At 39.4% G+C, this 21,497-nt stretch overlaps 2 non-coding genes across 2 annotated transcripts; both read left to right on the top strand.

Moving 5' to 3' along the window:
* Positions 1 to 4,808: 4,808 nt before the first annotated feature.
* Trnan-guu lies at positions 4,809 to 4,882 on the top strand. The gene has a single exon. It is a non-coding gene; the product is annotated as a tRNA-Asn (tRNA).
* A 2,844-nt stretch (positions 4,883 to 7,726) lies between these two features.
* Trnan-guu lies at positions 7,727 to 7,800 on the top strand. The gene has a single exon. It is a non-coding gene; the product is annotated as a tRNA-Asn (tRNA).
* Positions 7,801 to 21,497: the final 13,697 nt, after the last annotated feature.

The following is a 21,497-nucleotide window of genomic DNA, read 5'->3' as shown; positions in this document are numbered from 1 at the left end:
ATTACTTATTGCAGTATTATTTCTGATGATCTGTTCAGGTTCTTTAATCTCATTTTTTATCAGTTCGCAACGCTCCTTAATAAAGAAAACGGGATTAATGATGGCGTAACTGATATAAATTATGCCTCCATTGACTGACTGGTAACCTCTCCACTGATTGGCTACGTACCCCTCTACTGACTGGTTGGTAACCCCTCCATTGACTGGCTGACCATGTACCCCATCACTGACTGACTGACGACCCCTACACTAACTGCCTACAATCCACTCATTGACTAACCAACCCTCCACTCACTGACCACCCCTCTACCCACTGACCACCCGCCCTTTCATTGAATGACCAAGGCAGTAAGACACTGTCAGAGCCCACAGACCATCACATTAATCGCAGCTAAACACAATGTTGTTCTCTTGATCGTATCTGAGATGCGCTGACAAACTCAACCTCTACGCTGACCCAACCAGGTGTGTAAAGGGAGATGCAGGTGTGTAGTGAGAGGTTCAGGTGTTCAGTGAGAGATTTAGGTGTTTAGTGAGAGGTTCAGGTGTTCAGTGAGAGATTCAGGTGTTTAGTGAGAGGTTCAGGTGTTCAGTGAGAGGTTCAGGTAAATAACGACACTCCATAGGTGTAAACTCTCGTCACAGGTGTATAGCAAAACTCACAGGTGTGCAACCAAACTCACAGAGAACACCCAATGTAGTCACCTTAGGAAGAGGATTCTAACAAGATCTCTTTATATAACATCTGCACACGACCCACCTAGAGAGAGAGAGAGAGAGAGAGAGGGAGGGGAGCATCTGCTTACTCAACAGGGGTATTATACAACACGTACTAGGGGATGCACCTTAGCCCAGCACATGGTTCTTCACTAAGTTTTGTTGTCTTTCTCTTGTTTCTCCTCTTGTTTATCGCTTTCTCTTGTTTTCTCTGTCTCTTGATTCTCTTTCTTGTTCCTTTGTATCTTGTTTCTTTCTCTTGTTTCATTGGATCTTGTTTCTCTTTTTATCTTGTTTCTTTCTCTTGCTTCTCTTCCTCTCGGTCTTCTTTTCACTCTCTTGTTTCACTCTATGCCTTGTTTTCTGTCTCTTGCTTCTCTCTGTCTTTTTTTTCATTCTCCCTCGTTTATTCTCTTTTTCTCTGTCTTGTTTTCTCTCTCTCTTGTTTCTCTCTCTCTCTTTTTCTCTTGTTTCTCTTTGTCTGCGTGTATATGTTTTATTTTTTGTGTGTTTTCTCTCTCTGTCTCTCACTCTCCAACCTTTCCTCACTCTTCCTTCCTCCCTCCCATCTTCCTTCCCATCTCCTCTCCCATCCTTCCTCCTTCATTCCCACTTCTCTCTCCCTACCTCCTTCCTATCCTCCCTCCCTTGCTTCCTCTCTCCCATCTACCCTCCCTCTCTCAGATAAAGTTAACAAGTAATTTTTTTTTTTACAAGAAACACGCGAAAAAAAAACTCTCATTTCAAAAAACTCATCAGTGACGATTTTCATTTACAGAGAACAGAGCGCATTAAAATATGTTATAACTGGAGATTAATATTGGTTTAAAATCAAATAATCTCTAATCACTTTCACCTGGCGAGTCAACAACAGGTGACCTTGTTTTTCTCAGCGTATGACCCCTGTTAGTTGACTGAGGTGGTCATGTGAGGTGAGGCGGGGCGCTAAATTGCTGTACCTTACCTAACGCCCCTACCAACACACCTTCCCTCCCTCTTCTCTCTCAACACACCTTCCCTCCCTCTTCTCTCTCAACACACCTTCCCTCCCTCTTCTCTCTCAACACACCTTCCCTCCCTCTTCTCTCTCAACACACCTTCCCTCCCTCTTCTCTCTCAACACACCTTCCCTCCCTCTCACTACTCAACAGACCTTCCTTCTCCCTCCTCCTCAATTTTGCTTCCTTTCCAACATTCTCCTATGCCTTAACACAGTCTAACATCATCTACCACTTCATAAACATCGCCAAACATCCCGACAACATCACCTAACACTCACGTGACATTATTCTGCATCGTTATTACATCTTTTTCTTCATATTCCTGTACATAAACCAACGTCCCTATTTACTTATGATTTTTATTGTTTATTCTGAAAGTTTGGGATGAATTTTATAACTGGTGAAGGTCGTACAAATGGGAGTGTTTTTGTCTGGAAATTCTGCTCAGCATACGAGAAGAAAAAAAACTCGTCTCTAATAATATACAAAACAAGGAAGAGGTATTGGGTTATTCTTATATATCTACATCTTCATCTTCTTATCTTCTTCCTCCTCTTCTCCTTCTTCACATATATCTCCACCATCGTCGGCCACATTCATAGTCTCGTCACGTAAAGGTTGAGGTCTTGCCAAGAATATAAACGCTATACAAAGCTAACATAAGTACTACCAACGTTAGCCCTGACCGCCATTAGTGGTAGTTGATGCCCCTTTGTCTTAGACGTGTCGTACAAGTCGCACATGTTAAACCGCCTTCCACATCAAGCAATACCGTCACATTTGGAGACATTGCGACACGTGAGACCCACTGAAGAAACTGAGATTCATATCATATTTGACAAGTATTTGGAATTCAGTGTAAAAAATCAACAGGAGGAAACGTGTTGATGTGCAAGGTGGATAGCGTACCACATCCAACCAGACGTTAAGCCTGCATTACCATGTCTAAAAAACAAAGAATAAAGTTGTATACTAAATTAATTTGGCAGTATACTGATAACTGCTGGTGTGATCTTCATAGTTATACAGAAATGACATAGCAAGTGGGTAATATTTGTCTTTGTCGCTATACTGGTGGCATAGAAGTCTTGAATACCAGGTTATGCCGTGATAGACTGTAGTTAGTGTGCTTCACGACCTTAGTTGTTGAAGTAGAGAAAGACATTATAACAACGGGAGCTCGAGTTATGATGATTGTTGAGGCTGTCATCGACGTGTACAATAACACCTTAAGATGATACAACACATCAGCAGCAGTACTACACGTCACAGGTTTACGTTGCTCAACCTGTGCACACTGTACACACTAAACAAAGACAAAATGTTTCACTCGAAGTATAAAACAGCTTATCTGCATGAACAGGTGCCGTCACTTTGCCAAATATGATGATTATCTGAAGAAGACTGGACAACTATTGGGCATATCAAGATGTCGTTTATGATTCACAGCTCTTAAAGTCTCTCGCCCGCTCATCTTAGTTATATGACACCTTACCCGGGTAGAATTTACGAATCCCAGAGCATCAGAAATTTTAGATGAAATTAACTTAGGCCGTTCTGCTGGTCACTTAACATACTTGATATTGCTATCTCTTGTTTACTTACAATCCCCGATTTAATTATTCACGTCTTTGCGCCCTGTTCCACCTGTCATGTGACCTGGCCCTGTAAAGGTCACTTGTGAGATAATGGCAGGTCATATTAGGTCAAGTCAGCAAAAATGGGCCCTGTGCTAAAAGCTGGTCACTTACCTAAAGGTCACAGATGAAGAAACCAAAAGGTCATGTTGAGTTCAGACAGGCATATAAGGTCAACTGGTAGAGGATCGAATAGAAAACGGTGTGTGAATGTTGATGATAAACTGACCCAGTACCCGGGTAACTGAACACAAATATAGTAAACAAGACTGTAAGTTTTGTACACAGAGGAGGTGATGCAAGGCGACCCTTAATACATGACCCCGTGATGGCTTAGTTGGCCTTCACTGTTAACTATGTTTGATCGACTCACTTGTACACCTGCACTGTTTATGTATGTACATTATTTATATATCTGCACTGTCTATGTACATTGTTTACCTGTTCTGTCTTTGTACATTGTTTGTATACCTACACTGTTTATGTACAGTACATGACCTTCCAGGTACTATACAGTGTGGCGTTTCGTCTTGGGAAGGCTGTCCCTCAGCGCATGACGCCCCAAGGGATGTAGCACAGAAAATATAGAAAGTAAGACTGCCTTCAAAATGTAAAGCTGATGGTCGTCCATCTGTGGATGAGCAGACAGAAACCTTCTCGAAGGTTGCACAATAACTAATGGACAATAAAAACGAGCAGAACACCAGATGATGATCTGATTGACAAAATATCTGATTTCCTTAAGAGCAATGCAGCAGACCCATACATTCACTCACATATGATATGAAGTTGAAAGAACATTCCAGTAAAGATGTTATAATAACAACTATTAACCGGAAATGTGGCAGCAATGAGATGCACAGCTGATAACATCTTGTGGGATTCCATGCTAATCATCAGGGGATGAGAGGAGATTATTGAAGCGCCTTCCAAACTAATACCAAGAGTTATGGAGACATCCAATATATCCTATGCAGCTACCACTGAAGTAGAGAGTGAGCAGAAAGCTCTACAATACCTACCTGACAGGTTAAAATTACTACTGCAGGGTATAATCAGTAATAAAGATGGAATGAAGATTGCATCAATTGGGCAGGCCATTATACTCGTACAAGCCAGTAGACAACGAGTTAAACTTGGTCCACTACAGTACAGCTGGCTCTGAGCACACAGCTCCACCACCAACTTTGTCTCACGTTTCCTTATTGACGTCCTTCACAAGCATGTATTATACACTTATTACGATGATGTGAAATGTTTGGAAACATATACAGTATATATATATATATATATATATATATATATATATATATATATATATATATATATATATATATATATATATATATATATATATATATATATATATATATATAAATTGAGATAGCAATCTACTGCAATAGCAGTGCAGAGCAAGGCAAATCAAAATACGCCACCTTTCCTTACTATCGCTGCCTCCGTGGCACAATTGGTTAGCGCGTTCGGCTGTTAACCGAAAGGTTGGTGGTTCGAGCCCACCCGGGGGCGTAGTTTTTGTTTCAAGTTTATCTTACATTAAAAATGTGTATGCAGCGCAGTGAAGACCTAAAACAGTGATGTCCCTGTGTCTCTGAAGCTGAGCTGGCAAAATGGATAACACTAATGAGGTGACGGTGTACGATGTTTGTTGCTGCTGTAATGGCGCTACTCTCACAGTCTTTTAATCCGCCAGCAGACGGGACAGGGTCACAGGCTACAGCCCACAGGAGTTAGTTCATACTTGTGGCCCGGACGCCATGTTACGTGGACCAAACGCCACGCTGTGTGGACATGGCTGTCTTGCCTTGTCACTTTCGCTAATAAACAGACTATGGACGCGGCCTTTAATTATCCCTCGGGTTGGCACCCTAACAAAGAGCTAAATAGAAGCCACTGTGTATGCATTATTACTATTATTGAGCACCCTGTTGAGTAAGGTGCCTGGTTGGGCGCGCTATACGCTCTGAGAAAATATTACACTTAGTTGTGTTGTTTATGCCTGATCTTTCCCGTCTCATAATTATAGTCATTGATAGAAGGCAGGAACACTGACGCCGAAACCTAAAAGGAATTGGTAAATATATATATTATAGAAAATTAGAGGGATAGCTAGATAGATATAGAAATATAAAGAGGTAGATAAAGATAAGTACATGGATAAACAGAGAAAGAGAAATGGTTATGAGTTGACGAGTGTGTGAACTTTACAATATTACCAGCCGGTCAATCTTCTTTATATATAATTCATCTAATGAAATACTATATCATATTATGTATTTACACTGTGACGACGACTCTGTCCCCTCCTCACTCTACCACCATAACCATCACTTGCTCCAACTTGACACCAGGAGAAGAAACTGCTTCACCTAGCTACTCGACCCCAGTGAGCACCGTTCAGAACCACTTTCCCATCTGACTATAAGACCGAGGTATCCCAGCAAGTGTGTCTGCCTGGTAAGCCGAGTCACTTTTCTGCGGCCTACGGTGTTCCTCCTTTCCCGGGGTGTGGACGACGAATTGTATTAAGGACTACTGCTGGTGGTGTTGTGGTGGTTTGATGGTAGTGGACTACGGCGTTGATCCCTGGTTCCTTGTGGTTGGCCATCGCAACCTACTGTAGACTTGCTACCTGAGCTGCCATTTCTATCAGGTTTTTGTGTTGCTGTATATAGTATGTGTATTTAAAGTAAGAATAATTGGGTAATATTCTGGTGTGTTTTATCAAATGCTTAGTTGTTACTTTTTTTATATAATTGCATTTTGTATTTTACTTGTGTTACTTAATGTACCTAATTAACTAACTTAATCAATACTGAAGATAAATGTTATTAAATTGCTTAGTTTAAATGATAATCTTCTTATCTCTTTCTCAACTTAAATACTGTAGGTCTCTCACGATAACAGTGATTCTTGTGTGTGTTCCTTACTTGGTCCATCCACGTATTTCAACCCCTAGATTATTCACTCTATATTTTTACTTGTCAACTTTGCCTTTCATCAACGTTGTGGTAGCAAGGAGGGACATCACAACACGTATTAAAGTACCATTTATATTCTACATAATTAAGATAACGTTACATATATAATACATAGGGACGAAGTAGATATGGAATTATCGTGAAATGCGATTATCGTAACGTAACTTCACAAGCACACATCGTAACTATCTGTAAACTTAATAAAATATAATCTATCTATCCATCTATATTTTTATTAATAATTATCTATCTGTCCTTCTGTTTGCTTTTATCTGTGTAACTGTATATCTCGTTTCGTTAGTCAGTGCTTCCCGGCTAGCTAGGGCGGATTTAGTGTTTAAGATTAATTTATGTGAGGCAACTATGAGATGGAGGGAAGAGTGAAGGGAGATGAGTATGGAAAAGGGAAGAGAGGGGGCAAAGGGGGGGAGAGGAGTTGAGGGAGTGAAGGAAGGTGAGAGAAGGAGAAGGAAGGTTGGAGGAGGGACAGACGCACACACACTTCTCTCCCTCCAGCATAATACATATGATATCAGCGTGTCACTCGTAATGATTAATGGTGCTACCTGACCTGCGTTGTCGGTGTGTGTGATAACCTCCTTGTGTTACTACCTGCTCGATGATAAACACACCTTTCTTTTTGTTTTCTAATTAACTAGGCAGTACACGTCCAAGAATAAGTAGGTCTCCCAACTTGTGCGTTGTTTTTGCTGAACCAGAAATTGTGCCGCGTATACAGAGAATTACAATATCTCAACCACAACCAATACGTATCCAAGCTTACCATATCCTCACTGAGGTTAAATTATTGTTCGATACTTAGCTTAGTTAGTTTTCGTTGTTGTTTAAGTTTTCGGTGTTTCAAATGACAGGACTGGGTTTTCTTTGTAAACCAGGTAAAATTGCCAATAAGAGACTCGGGGTGGGGTCGCTGGACCTTTGGCTGACTTATGTTGCGGTTTACTGTGCTTGTGTTGTGACCAATTTGGTCTCTTGTGTTAAGCTCGTAAATGTTGAGAGTCTTCAGCATACCGGCTCTTACATAAACGAACTAAGATGATCTGCACCCGACCTGAGACAGCGACCGTAATAGGATAGCTAGATAAAAATAGATATACACATACAGTAAAATCGTGTACAGTTTATAGACAGTGTAGTACAAGTACACAAACGATGTATATAAACAGTCAGATGTTTATTATACTCTTCTATTATTTTCTATAAAATGCCCCAAAAATATATCTATATATAATTTATTTGCATGCAAATAAATATCAATTTTCCGAAAATTAATGGATAAATGAATAAATATATATGAACTAATAATACAGAAATACCAATAAATATCGCTTAGTTCTTCACTGTTAAATAAGCCTCCGTGGCACAATTGGTTAGCGCGTTCGGCTGTTAACCGAAAGGTTGGTGGTTCGAGCCCACCCGGGGGCGTAGTTTTATCAAGCATGTTTGTATCAAGAGTGTGCAGTCAAGAAGTATCAGCGGTGTACCAGGGTGTTGTTCATGGGAGTGTGAACAAATGTGGCCGCTGTTGAAACACAACACTGGTGGGTGTACGATGTGTCCTTCATGTAACTTCTGTTGCTTTTGTTCATTATTTATAAACCTGCACTGTACAGTATGTGCTGTCTACATACACTGTATGCCTGCACTGTTTACCTGCACTGACTATGTGCACTGTATACCTGCACTGTATACCTGCACTGTCTATGTGCACTGTATACCTGCACTGTCTATGTGCACTGTATACCTGCACTGTCTATGTGCACTGTATACCTGCACTGTCTATGTGCACTGTATACCTGCACTGTCTATGTGCACTGTGTACCTGCACTATCTAAAAAAAAAATTACGAGGATTAGCCCACCCGGGCACAGGTTACTGACCCACAGCGGGGCCTGGGGGGGGGGGGGCGAATATGTAATAATAATAATAACAATAATAATAATAATTAGTTAATAGTAAATAGAATTTATAATACAAAATAGAAAAATTAAAAATTCAATAATAATAACAATAATAATAATAACAACAATAATAATAATAATAATAATAATAATAATAATAATAATAATAATAATAATAATAATAAATAACCATAAAGAAATACAAAAATTTGCAAAAGATCAATAGTGAGAAACGATATATGTATAACAATATATGTATGTTGTGTTGTCAAAGTAAGAGAAACAATTGAGACCCTGCAATTGTGTGTAAATGAGGCAGAAAGTCAGATCATCAACCTGGGACTTGGTCACAATTTTCGTGATGCCATATGGCAGCAGGGTCTACCATTAGACAATAACTTGTAATAAACCAGTGTATTCACTCCCAGTAAATACTACTTCTTGCACTGTCACTATGTTGAAATGCCCTGTAGTTTGAGCTTTTCCCCATCTAGTTATTATATATCTTATTTGTATCACTTATGTTACTTGTATATTATTTGTAATTCGAAACCCATTCCCCAAATATGTAACTGTATATTTTCAACCTTCTGGCTGCCAAGCTCTTTCAATAAACCGTTAATTATTATTATTATTACATTATGCTTCCAATATCTTCCCAGGCGGTAGTACCTCCCTGTTTGGTAGCTGCCTACTACCTGGTATTATGTATGTACGTACAGTACACGCTGCAACCTTTGTAAACTTGTACGACAGTTTTGCTTCATTAATGAATACCTATCTATTTATCTATCTATCTCTGTTTACCACTGACGTATTTTCTTAGCGTCTTTAATTAATATTAAATACTGTTATACCAAATATAAGATGATCAATTATAAAAAAAAATTACGACGACAACACTGCTACACTATTGAATGTTTAATTTTGAGGCGGGAGGTGGGACAAAGGAGAAGACGACCCGAGTCTAACCTAGCGTAACCACGTTGGGGAGAATGGGCCTTTTAATTGAATTAGGGTCGGCAGACCTTAGACGGTTCTTGCTGTCTGAAATATTAAATGAATCTTCTGCAGCCCATTGTCATGTCAACCTTTGAACATCGACCATATTGCTTGACTCTGGACCCCTTTTGACTCGTATGTTCTTGACTCGTACCATATTTTACTATAAACTTGTGATTACAATAAGAACAACTCTTAAATTCTCACTTTATCGGTTTTCTGTTGTCTTCTTGACGTCCACCAGTGACGTCGCGTTCGACCTTTTAACATCTTACTCCGCCCACCACCAAAATCCTGTACAGGCTTCAGCTTGGTATATTGGGTGTCCTGCTTCTGTTAAATTCTTTTCAATTAAAATATCAAGATCAGCTTATATGGTTTTGGTGCATATTCTAATATGTGTGGTTTTACTATTTAATTGATATTTATTTTCTGAAAAAATGACCATATCTTCCGTGTTAAAAATGAAACACTGATACTTACAGCTATCACATACTTCATTCATCTATGTATTTATGTATTAGCGTGATAAAAATCCTGATAGTTGTAGCACAGAAATACACACGAACAACGAGAAATAGAGTTGTTGAAACACAGAAAATACCTATTAACAAGAATGATAGTTGTTTTTGTACAGAGATACAAGCAAGCAACCACTATCCCTGATCATAGTACACCCACACCTGGTTAGTTACCTGGAAAGAGAAAGAATTTTTTTGTAAAATCCTCTTGGCTTTATGCATTGGTTCAGCGTGGAGAACATACACAGACAGTGCAGCCAAACTATAATATTTTTTCTTTGTGTATGAACAGTTAGATCCGATTATATTCGTTATAGTATATTTGGGTTAGGTTGGGTTAGATTCGAATAAGCTCAGTAAAATGAAAGTTAGCGTCAAGCAAATAATGGCATAAAAATACTGGCAAACAGGCTGTACGTAAACAGCTCAGTCATATAAACAATGGCAAACAAACAGTCGACTTACCCCAAGATAACAAACGAGAGTGTTTAAAATAAAACTATGATATAAACAACCATAAAACATGTACTATATATATATATACACTTGTGCGATCAAAATTTGGTTTACCAGGTAACTGCAGGCGTAAAGAAAACGGGAATAGGTCTCCCCCCACTCCCTTTCACGCGTTGACCTTGTTAATGTTGTGAAAACTAGTTTTGCTGAAATTCTGACGTGATTACATCTGATTGGTCGATTTATTAGACACTTGATTGGGCGATTTATTAGGCACCTGATAGGTCGAATTAGACACCTAATTGGTCGACTTATTAAGACACCTGATTGGTCGAGTTATTAAACAAGAACATAAGAATGGAGGAAACTGCAGCGGGCCTATTGGCCCATACTGGGCAATCCCATTTACACCCAACCCCTATCGCTCATATATCCATCCAACCTATGTTTGAAGCTGTCCAGCGTATTCGAGTTAATGATGATGTTTGGTAATTTGTTCCACTCATCCACTACTCTATTTCCAAACCAAAGTTTTTTTTTTTTTTTTTTGTTACGGGGATTAGCCCACCCGGGCACAGGTCACTGACCCACATCGGGGCCTGGGGGGCGAAAATGTAATAATAATAATAACAATAATAATAATAATAATAATAATAATAATAATAATAATAATAATAATAATAATAATAATAATAATAATAATAATAATAATAATAATAATAACGAAGAATCATAAAGAAATGCAAAAATGAAGAAAAAAAAGTGAGAAACAATATAGTATGATATGTTGTGTTGTTAGTAGTCAGAGACACAATTGAGACCCTGCAATTGTGTGTGAGGCAGGAAGATCAACAACCTGGGACTTGGTCACATATGGCAGCAGGGTCCACCATTAGACAACACAATATGCTTCCAATATCTTCCCAGGCGGTAGTACCTCCCTGTTTGGTAGCTGTACCTATCTTGCGCCTAAATCTAAATTTGCCTAATTTAAAACCATTGCTACGAGTTCGCTCCTGGTTGGATAGTTCCAGTACCTTTGTATGTCACCTTTGTTTAACCCTGACTTCCATTTATACACCTCGATCATATCGCCTCTCACTCTACGTCTCTCGACGGAGTGCAATTTAAGATGCTTTAACTTGTCTCTGTACTCAAGGTTCCTAATGCCCGGTATTAGTACAGCCTTTTTCCACTGAATACTTTCTAGGGAATCTATATCCATTCTGTAGTACGGTGACCAGAACTGAACTACGTTATCCAAGTGAGGTCTCACAAGCGCAAGATATAGTTTTTGGATAACCTCGCTAGTCTTGTTACAAGTGACTGGTCAAATTATTATACATCTCAATGGTTGATCTCTCTCTCTCTCTCTCTCTCTCCTGCACTTGTTGTTCACTCACACTACCGTAAGTCAAGGATAACATTAGCCTGGCTGGTGGTAGGATCTTGTATGCTTTAACTGTAATCAGACATATCTAAGTTGACTCAAAACAATGTTGTTCTCTCTCACATTCAGATTTACTTTATAGAGAGGTTGGTTTCATGAAGTCAGAGAAAATGGGAAAACGGAGGACTCAGGTGTCTTGAATCGATGAGAAAACGGATGCCTCAGATGGGAGAGCGAGACACAAGTGTAGAGAAGGTCATGCAAAAAGTAATAAAACGTAACACTTGGAGCAAACAAGGTGACGAGAGCAATGGCAACACTGAATTGCAATAACTACCTTATATGGAATCACTTCATTTTTATAACTACTTTAAAATTTATAACTTAATTCGATTAATTTCATAGCAACCTGGGTACAAGTTTTGGCTGGGTACAAGTTTTGGCTGGGTACAAGTTTTGGCTGGGTACAAGTTTTGGCTGGGTACAAGTTTTGGCTGGGTACAAGTTTTGGCTGGGTACAAGTTTAGTCTTTTTCCCTCAGTCCATGACCTCAGCTGGAGAACAATCGTCTACCACCAGCAGATATTAGTTAATGTGTTCTTGTGTTTACATTCGGTCAGCTGGTGTGATTTTGTGCTCACATTCGGTCAGCTGGTGTGATTTTGTGTTTACATTCGGTCAGATGGTATGATTATGTTTACATTCGGTCAGCTTGTTTGATTATGTGTTTACATTCGGTTAGCTGATGGGGTCTTTTGTTTACATTCGGTCAGCTGGTGGGATTTTGTGTTTACATTCGGTCAGCTGGTGTGATTTTGTTTACATTCGGTCAGCTGGTGTGATTTTGTGTTTACATTCGGTCAGATGGTATGATTATGTTTACATTCGGTCAGCTTGTTTGATTATGTGTTTACATTCGGTTAGCTGATGGGGTCTTTTGTTTACATTCGGTCAGCTGGTGGGATTTTAAAGCTCAACATTCAATAGCCAGTGATTTTGTGTTTAATATTGCTTCATTGTTTGATTATGTGTTTTACATTCGTTATTGATGGGTTTTTGTTTACATCATCAGGGCTGTGATTTTGTGGGTTACCATTCGGTCAGCTGGTGTGATTTTGTTTACACTGGTCAGCCAGTGATTTGTGGCTATATTCGGTCAGATGGTATGATTATGTTTACATTCGGTCGCTTGTTTGATTATGTGTTACATTCGGTCAGCTGCGTGATTTTCATAAGCTACATTCGGCTTCGGGGTTGTGTGATGAAGCTCACATTCTGTCAACAGGATTTAGGTTACATTCGGTCATTGTGATTTTGTTTACAGTATTCACGGCCAGGTGATTTGTGTTTACATTCGATCAGCTGGTGTGATTTTGTGTTTACATTCGGTCAGCTGGTGTGATTTTGTGTTTACATTCGGTCAGCTGGTGTGATTTTGTTTACATTCGGTCAGCTGGTGTGATTTTGTGTTTACATTCGGTCAGCTGGTGTGATTTTGTTTACATTCGGTCAGCTGGTGTGATTTTATGCTCACATTCGGTCAGCTGATGGGGTCTTTTGTTTACGTTCGGTCAGCTGAGAACACTCCCCCGTCCGGGTAGACTGTTATATTGGTAGGCAATGTTCTGTCGTATTCTGCCGCTGTGTCGCCGGTGAGGAGAGAGAGAGAGAGAGAGAGAGAGAGAGAGAGAGAGAGAGTACCTCAGCTATATACTATACATGTGGTGTCAATCTTAGCCAACAGAGTATAATCCCATCTCTGTGTGTCGTCGATTCTATAGCTTCGCCTACTGTGTAAATTCTAAGCATATGATTAAATCCTAACCTGATGTATATAGAGTTATCTGTTTATTCATTAGTATAAATCCCATAATCCTCTTTGTTATGTATTTACTGTACGCAATTGAGAATCCCGCTTATAGTGTTAATCCTAGATGTGAATATAACATTTAATCCTTATCTATTATCTGTAAATCCTACCTATATATATGTGGTATTAATCCTTGTTGTGTATGTATTATATAAATCCTAACTATGCACATAATTCTTAGCTATATATGTGCGATAAAACTTCGCTATATACATGTGTGCAATATATCCTACCTGTATAGATATATAATATAATCCACATAGCATAAATCCTACCCATATTAATCCTACAGTTTATGCAGTATATATTAATCGCCATTGGGATTACTTCTGGGGGGGGGGGCAACTTATCTGTCCTTGGGTGGTGCTGAGGAAAGTGGCTGATGACGTCACGCAGGGTCAGCCACTGTCGGAGAGAGTAACTCATCTGATAGAGAGGCTGGGGGAGGTAAGTAGTTAGATGGATGAAGTAGATCATAAATGGTATGTGTGTATGTGTGTGTATGTATGTATGTATGTATGTATGTATGTATGTATGTATGTATGTATGTATGTATGTATGTATGTATGTATGTATGTAAATTAGTCAACTCAAACCATCAGGGTAAATAGATCTCTCCCTCTTCTTCTTCTCCTTCTTCTTCTTCCTCCTCCCGTACACCAGAGGAAAAAATCAATACACAATAAGCAGTACAGTAAATGGAGTCAGGATACCTCCAGCACACACTGCATCTAGTGGTGAGCCAACCGACGTTCACTACCACTGTAACCATCGACTGTAACATTGTAGTCGGAGTTAATAATTAATTAAGCCATTGCTCTCTCTCTCTCTCCACTCTCTCTCTCTCTCTTCTCTTCTCTGTGTGCCTGTCTCTCTGTAGGGGTTGAGTTAAACCGATGTTCACAGTTAAGCCACAATCTTCAAAGGGTTAAACCATCTCGTCCTCAATGTCAGCTGAATCATCCTGGACATGAACTTTTTCGCCTGGCGCAGGAGAATGAACATGTCCACCCAGGCAGGCAGAGAGAATGATCGCTTTCTACACACGCACACACACACACACACGCACACACACTCACTCACACACACACTCACACACACACTCACACACACTCACTCACACACGCCCACTCACACTCTGTTGTGTGTCTTTCTTGACCTGTAATTATTTTTCCTCAGAATATAGAAGCAGTTACTTGTGATCTAATCAGATATAGACTATTTACTACCATTACTTTGCCTCCAGCCTCCACACATTTCATATTATTTGACTATCCTACTACAAAGGCATCAAGCGGGCGAACACACCCAAACTACTAAAAATTTCTTGGAAGTAATATTAATAGTGACAATAATAATAATAGTTCGTAATATTAATAATTGTAATAGTAGTGATAAAGAAAACATAATTCAGTATGATCAAAGCGACAATATTATGTTCCTGTTGTGAAGGGTCAGCTGGTTAGTTTCTGCCTCCCTCCAGCGTAATCCATTCATTTGTATACTTCTTACTCTATATCAACACCACCATACTATAGTAACGAGGCACTGGCAAACAGGATATTCTCTTATCTGTATTCTGTTGTTCTCGCCCTTATAATACGTCTCAGAAGTCCTTAATTTGATGCTGTTGTTCTCGTGTAAAATTATAAGCAGCATCAGGGCATAACTATATCGCTGGAGTGGTTCCTTTAGCTGAGTGAGCCTACGGTCTGTTCATCATATATTTTGTTTTGTTTTTTACAGTCAATAATTAAAGTATCTGCATATCAGAGACCCTTTTAAAATTATTTTTATTTAGGACAAATTTAAATAATAAATAATGGTTCTGTAAGGAGGACGGCGCCAACACAACAACCACACCCTAAGTTAACGTGTTGCATGACCCAATTGCAAGGAACAATCCGAGAAGACCGGACAACTCGCCAACTGCACTGGCTAACCATTACCCCTGTCATAAAGAAACTTGTCCATAGTTTCGCCCTGCACGGGGATAGAACCCGGGTCCACTTGCTTGCGAGGCGAGCATGCTGACCATTACACCATTGGTCTCCATTTAAAACAAGTACACTGTGAAAACTTACCTGTAATTTGGCCATATTGCTCTGGCTGTCAAGGTGTTCTTCCATCTCGTCCAGGAGTTAGATTAATATTTAGGACTTCTGAGTCTTGGGCAGCATCAGGGTAGGCTTAGGGAGTTCGCTGGCCTCCATACCGACGTGCACATCTTCTTGCAAGTCAATCCAACCGCTTAGGTATGTGTTTGCCCTCGAGCGCTGGAGACCATCTTCTGGCCAGTCGATCCTGGGGAGGAGGTAATCAACCCAGGACAGTCATAACCAAGGGTGCTGCTGACGGAGGAGTGGCTCTTCGCCCCTCCCCTCCCTCACACCGTTCTCCTCTACCATTACCATCTTCCTAAATATATCATCATACTTTATCACTCAATATAAGAGTGCATAAAACAATAAAATAATGCACATATCAAGTTACGAAATAATGGTGAAGAGGCTGTGTACTGGCAGGGGAGGACTTATGCAAGTTGCTTCCCTGTTCGCCATGAGGGCTAGCCAGCGGCGGTAACTGATATCCATAGGAAGCAAGCAGTGCTTGCACCTTGACACTAACATAATGCTGCCACATTAGACGCATTACACCACCCTGTGCACACATACCTTTGAACGGGAAAAAGAAACAACATGTATAGAAATCTAACTTGTCAAGGATAAAGTTTCCATAACCACAAGTTCACAACTTTTACTGTTGTTCTAACCATCACTTACTGCCGTAATGTGTGACCACTGAATGATGTCGTCACCAGGGGGAGGAGGAGGTCGCTGTTGTGGTTAGTTGTTGGCCTTGTGAGTGAGAGAGAGAGAGACAGACAGACAGACAGACAGACAGACAAAGAGAGAGAAAGAGAGAGAGATGATTAAATATTAAATGTAAGGCGCTGGTGTTGATGGATGATACATTATTCTTCTATATACTGTACCACCTGTGCGAAATTTACAGATGATATTGATGATAATAACAGTTCTGATGCTAATACTGACGACGATAATAATAATTCTAATGGTAGTAATAATTGTAGTAATCACAAGGAATGATTACGATATCGGTAAGAAAAATACATCATAGTGATTTCAATAGCGATGATAATCAAACCCGAAATTTTCACATGAATAAAAACACCAAGTCTTCAATAAACAAATTTTCACATTAAACGAAAACTTGTCTATTATATCGGGGTAACTGTGATAGAATTTCCAAGCGTCAAACTGTATACTGTATTACTCTCTGTGTCTCCAGACTCCCCTGTGTTTATGGTTCCTTTAGCTTATGGATAACTGATAGTTAGCCACTGTCTCCCACCAGACTATCCGAAGCTCCAGAGACAACGTCAGTTCGGAAAAAGCTATCATCCCCCTTCCCCCTCTTTCCAAGTTATCTGATGTATTTTGACTGAATAAAAATTAATACATATGATTGGTAGCAGGACAATTGCCCCCAGTGACCCCCAGGACAACTACCCCAGGATACCTGCCCCCAGGACAACTGTCCCCCACGGGGCAATTACCCTCTTCCCCTGGACAATTGCCCCCATTGCCAGTGATTCTTAGCAACCATCGTACCAGGCATAGAGCTGAAACCTGTTTCGGCTTCGGTTTCTGGAAGCCATGCCTTTTGGGGTTGGCTTTGGAAGCTTCTTGAAGTGTGGAATAGGGAGAGGACACTGATCAACATCACCATGAATCAGATGATTTTGTATCAGTTTTACGAGTTTTATTTTTCTTGTTGGTTTTTAGTGTTAATTGTATGTGTGTGTGTGTGTGTGTGTGTGTGTGTGTGTGTGTGTGTGTGTGTGTGTGTGTGTGTGTGTGTGTGTGTGTGTATTTGTGTATTTTGTGTATATAATTATTTTGACCATAACAAACAAACAAGGAAACAAAGCATTCATTCTTGGTGTCATTTTCTCCTTTGTTCAGTCAGTTTCACGTTTTATGCCAGTTATTGGCAATTTCATCATGATACCTATGAAAAGTACAGTACTGGTTCAACGGCAATTGGGGGCAATTAACGGGGAGGGGAGGGTGGGGTGGGTAGTTGTCCGGAGGAGTTATTTGTCCCAAGGGCTCAGTTGTCCAGGAGACAGTTGTCCTAGAGCCATATGATTGTTCACCAGGATAATACATAAACCCAATGGATTTCTGGGACATTGGGTTATGTGGGGATGACTAAGCATGAGTCAGTGTGGCTCCTCGCGCGCTGCTCAGAGGGGCTGGTGGTGGCCTAGATGGTATCTGTAGCAACTAAAATTTACTTCGTTGTGTATTTCTTGTTTATGTTTATGTCCAGATAGTTGAAAATTTATCCGGACACTGTCAATATTTTCTGAACGCTGCTATACAGTATATTCGGTGCAGAGAAACACAAGGAACTAAACAAAAAGAAAAGGGGAGAGAGAGAGAGAGATCAAAATAATGATAAAATCGAATCGCATTAATTGTTTACGAATTAATCTTAGCTACAAAGGCCATCCTGTGGTAAGTATATAACTCTCTCTCTCTCTCTCTCTCTCTCTCTCTCTCTCTCTCTGTGTATCTATTCTATCTAGTTCTTTATCTTTATTAATCTATCTTACTATCATACTATCTTTCTATCTATCATACTATACCTTACTATCTAACCGTCTGGCTGGTATCAGAGAAGGGCCCCTGTTATACTTGTTTAATACGTCTTATAATGGAGGTTGTATTCCTATTAAGTGGAAGAAAGTAGTAATTATACCAAAGAAGAATGGAGATTTTCGTCCAATATCTTTGATCTCTTGTTTTAGTAAAATGGTGAAAAGGATAATATTAAACATGTTGTATAAAGTGGAAAATAACTTGGCGCCCAATTTACATGGATTTATGAAAGGGAGAAGGACTGCAGACTGTGTTGTAAAGTGTTTGAATAACTCCAAGGCTGCAGGCAGGACTTTTGTAGACATAAAAGGGGCCTTTGATAGGGCAAATAAAGAAGTCATACTTGAGGAACTAATTAATTTAAGGGTTTCTGGGAAGTAACAGAATGGCTAGAGTAAGGTTTGAGGGTTGGTACTCAGAAGAGAGATGGAGTTGGGGACCCCACAGGGAGGGGTACTTAGCCCCACTCATTTTAACATATTGATGAACAAAATCGCTCGCTACGAATTTCCTGGAGACACACAGGTTATAATATATGCTGATGATATACTTGTACAGTGTAAAGGTATGAGAAACATGCAAGAGGATTTAGATGCATCGAGGACACTTTGTTGTGGAATGGGCCTTGTAATTAACAATGAAAAAACTAAATATCAGGGGATTTATTTTTGAATGGATTAAGGCTAGAAAAAGTTGATGTTTACAAATACTTTGGGATGTACATTGGGTATAAGTCCAACAGTAAGGTAAGTGAGATACAATACCTGGAGAATGCATGTAAAGGACGTTTGAGACCTTTAAGAGCTTTGGCATGGAGGGGAAATGGCGCAGGTACTCCTACTTTAAGGATGGTTTATATCTATACTATACGTTCAGTTATTGACTGTGCAGCTCCCATCCGTATGTACAGTAAAACAGTTATTCAGAAGCTTGAAGTGATACAAAACGTGGCCATGAGAATCGTTTTAGGGTGTCAACGGAACACTAGAATTAAAATAATGAGAATGGAGTTAGATTTACCAAGTATAGAACATAGAGTAAAGGAACTTGTTGCAGCCGCTACTCTTAGGACCATTAGGAGAGGGGAAGATAATAGGGTGTCCCGTACAATAATGAGCTGAAATGAAAGAACAGATCTTGTCAATGTGTCCAAGTATGCAAGGCTACTGTGTAATATTATGATGGAGTAAATAAATATTGCATTTCATTACAGACTTATTGAAGGTTTAGACCATGGCAGGAAGGATGTATTACAGTCGATTTTATTTTACAGCTTGAGGAGAAAAAAGACGATTGGCATCCCAGTTACTTAAGAAATTCTTTTTAGAGAAAATAAATAGTTTTACCAGCCAAAACACTGTACCTATATATTGTGATGGATCAGTATTAAGTAACGGTCAAGTGGGAGGCGGTGTTTTTATAAGGGAATATTTTATCAATGAGTGTTATGCAGATGAAACAGTTTGTGAAAGAATTAGTAACAACACCTCATCCACGCTGGATGAACTACACGCAATTTGTGAAGGACTTCAGGTTGCTTTAGAGAAATGTAAAGAAACATATTTTTGTTGATAGTATAGGTACATGGAAGCTTTGCAGAGTAAAAATCCATATAACTTCCATATTGTTATTATCTGTAAACGACTGGTCATAGTAATGCAAGAAATGGAATGCGCTGTGCAGTTTGTATGGCTTCCATCACATGTGGGGGAGTCATTTAAATGAACTGGCTGACAAATTGGCCAAAAAAACTGCAGAAAAGATGTATATAGATATTGTTACCAATGGAAGTATTAGAACGATAAAGAGGGAAATGAAATGAAAAGAGAGGAATGGGAAAAAGCAAGGAGAGAAGTGATTGCCATATGTAGCGAGAGTTTTCATCACTGTATGTTGTACAAAACACCAGTGTAACTTATGAGTTTAACTTACCATCTGTTGACACTGTTATAATGAGACTAAGATTGTGATACAAATATTACTGGAGGGGCGGGTCAACTGTGTCGTCTTAGGGATGCCCATACACCACAACATTATGTATTAGGATGTGAAAAAACCCAACCATACAGGAACAGTGAGATCACTACTTTAAAGAAACTAGTTTGTTGGATGATTAATAATGAAAAGATATAATTAATTCTTGCAATGTATAAAAATTTTGTTCCAAGGATATGACATTTATCTTTGTGCAGGATTATGTTATCTGTTCTCTTAATGTAGTACAGTGTTCATGTCAAAATGAACTGTTATAACATTTAGAACTTCTGTAAACCCCAGAAGTGGATGACAAAGGTGAGGGTGGGAGTAGCACACTACACTCTCCTTTTGATGTAATAGTTTTTTATTCTCATTAAAGTATTTCAATTTCAATCAAACGGATCACATTGATTCGCAACTCTGAATACACACTTTTTTTTCTTCCGCAAGTCAAATACAACCGCACAATAACTTCATGTAATCATAGACACAGGATTACAAGCAGTGGATAATACAGTAGGATACAGCTTAATAATACTGCTTCAGTACAGGTATACACTACACCCTCTCGTACTGTATCGGATGTGATAGAGATGACGTGTACAGGAGGAGGGAGGCGGGGTGAATATATTATGTGTACTTGTAATGATAGGAAATTATCTGTACTCATCTGCCACAAACATTTACATTTAACTTTGTATCCATGCGAGCTTAAACATACACACACACACCGAGATAGGTTAGCATAATCCAGCGCTATCCACTTTAACGTGACGTCATCAAAAACCCGAGCATCCGGCTGTGTGGTATTGGTTGATGAAGGTGTCCAGCCACTCTACCTGCCTCAGTACCTGTTTTATCTCACACACACACACACACACACTGACCTCTACTGAGTGACGACTACCACTTCCGTCTCTAACTAACTCTTTATCGATTTGTTTTCACTATTTAAAATTTGAACCTGAACTTCAACTCCTCAGCACCACAACAAAATATACTCCGTCAACACAACTCCCAATGTCTATTTGTACCTGAAGTGATCTACATTCCAATTACTATGTTTCAATATATTACTGTAAAAGTGAAGTCTCTCCTAGAACGGGTATGACACAGAGGAAAAATTAACCTTACTTCAATTAAATTAAATATGTTTCACTATTCTGCCTCAAAATGTTGATGTCAATACTACGTGAGCACGGTGTTTTAACCTTTATTAACTAACAGGAATAAGAATGAATTACAAAACATTGAATCACAACAGACATAATCACGTCTTTCTTTCACTACAAAGGTTAGACTTGTTTAACCTCT

Source organism: Homarus americanus, unplaced genomic scaffold (assembly GCF_018991925.1).
Source record: "Homarus americanus isolate GMGI-L3 unplaced genomic scaffold, GMGI_Hamer_2.0 scaffold36188, whole genome shotgun sequence".
NCBI lineage: Eukaryota > Metazoa > Arthropoda > Malacostraca > Decapoda > Nephropidae > Homarus > Homarus americanus.
Note: the sequence above shows the minus strand (reverse complement) of the source record. Positions and strands in the feature narration are given on the sequence as shown.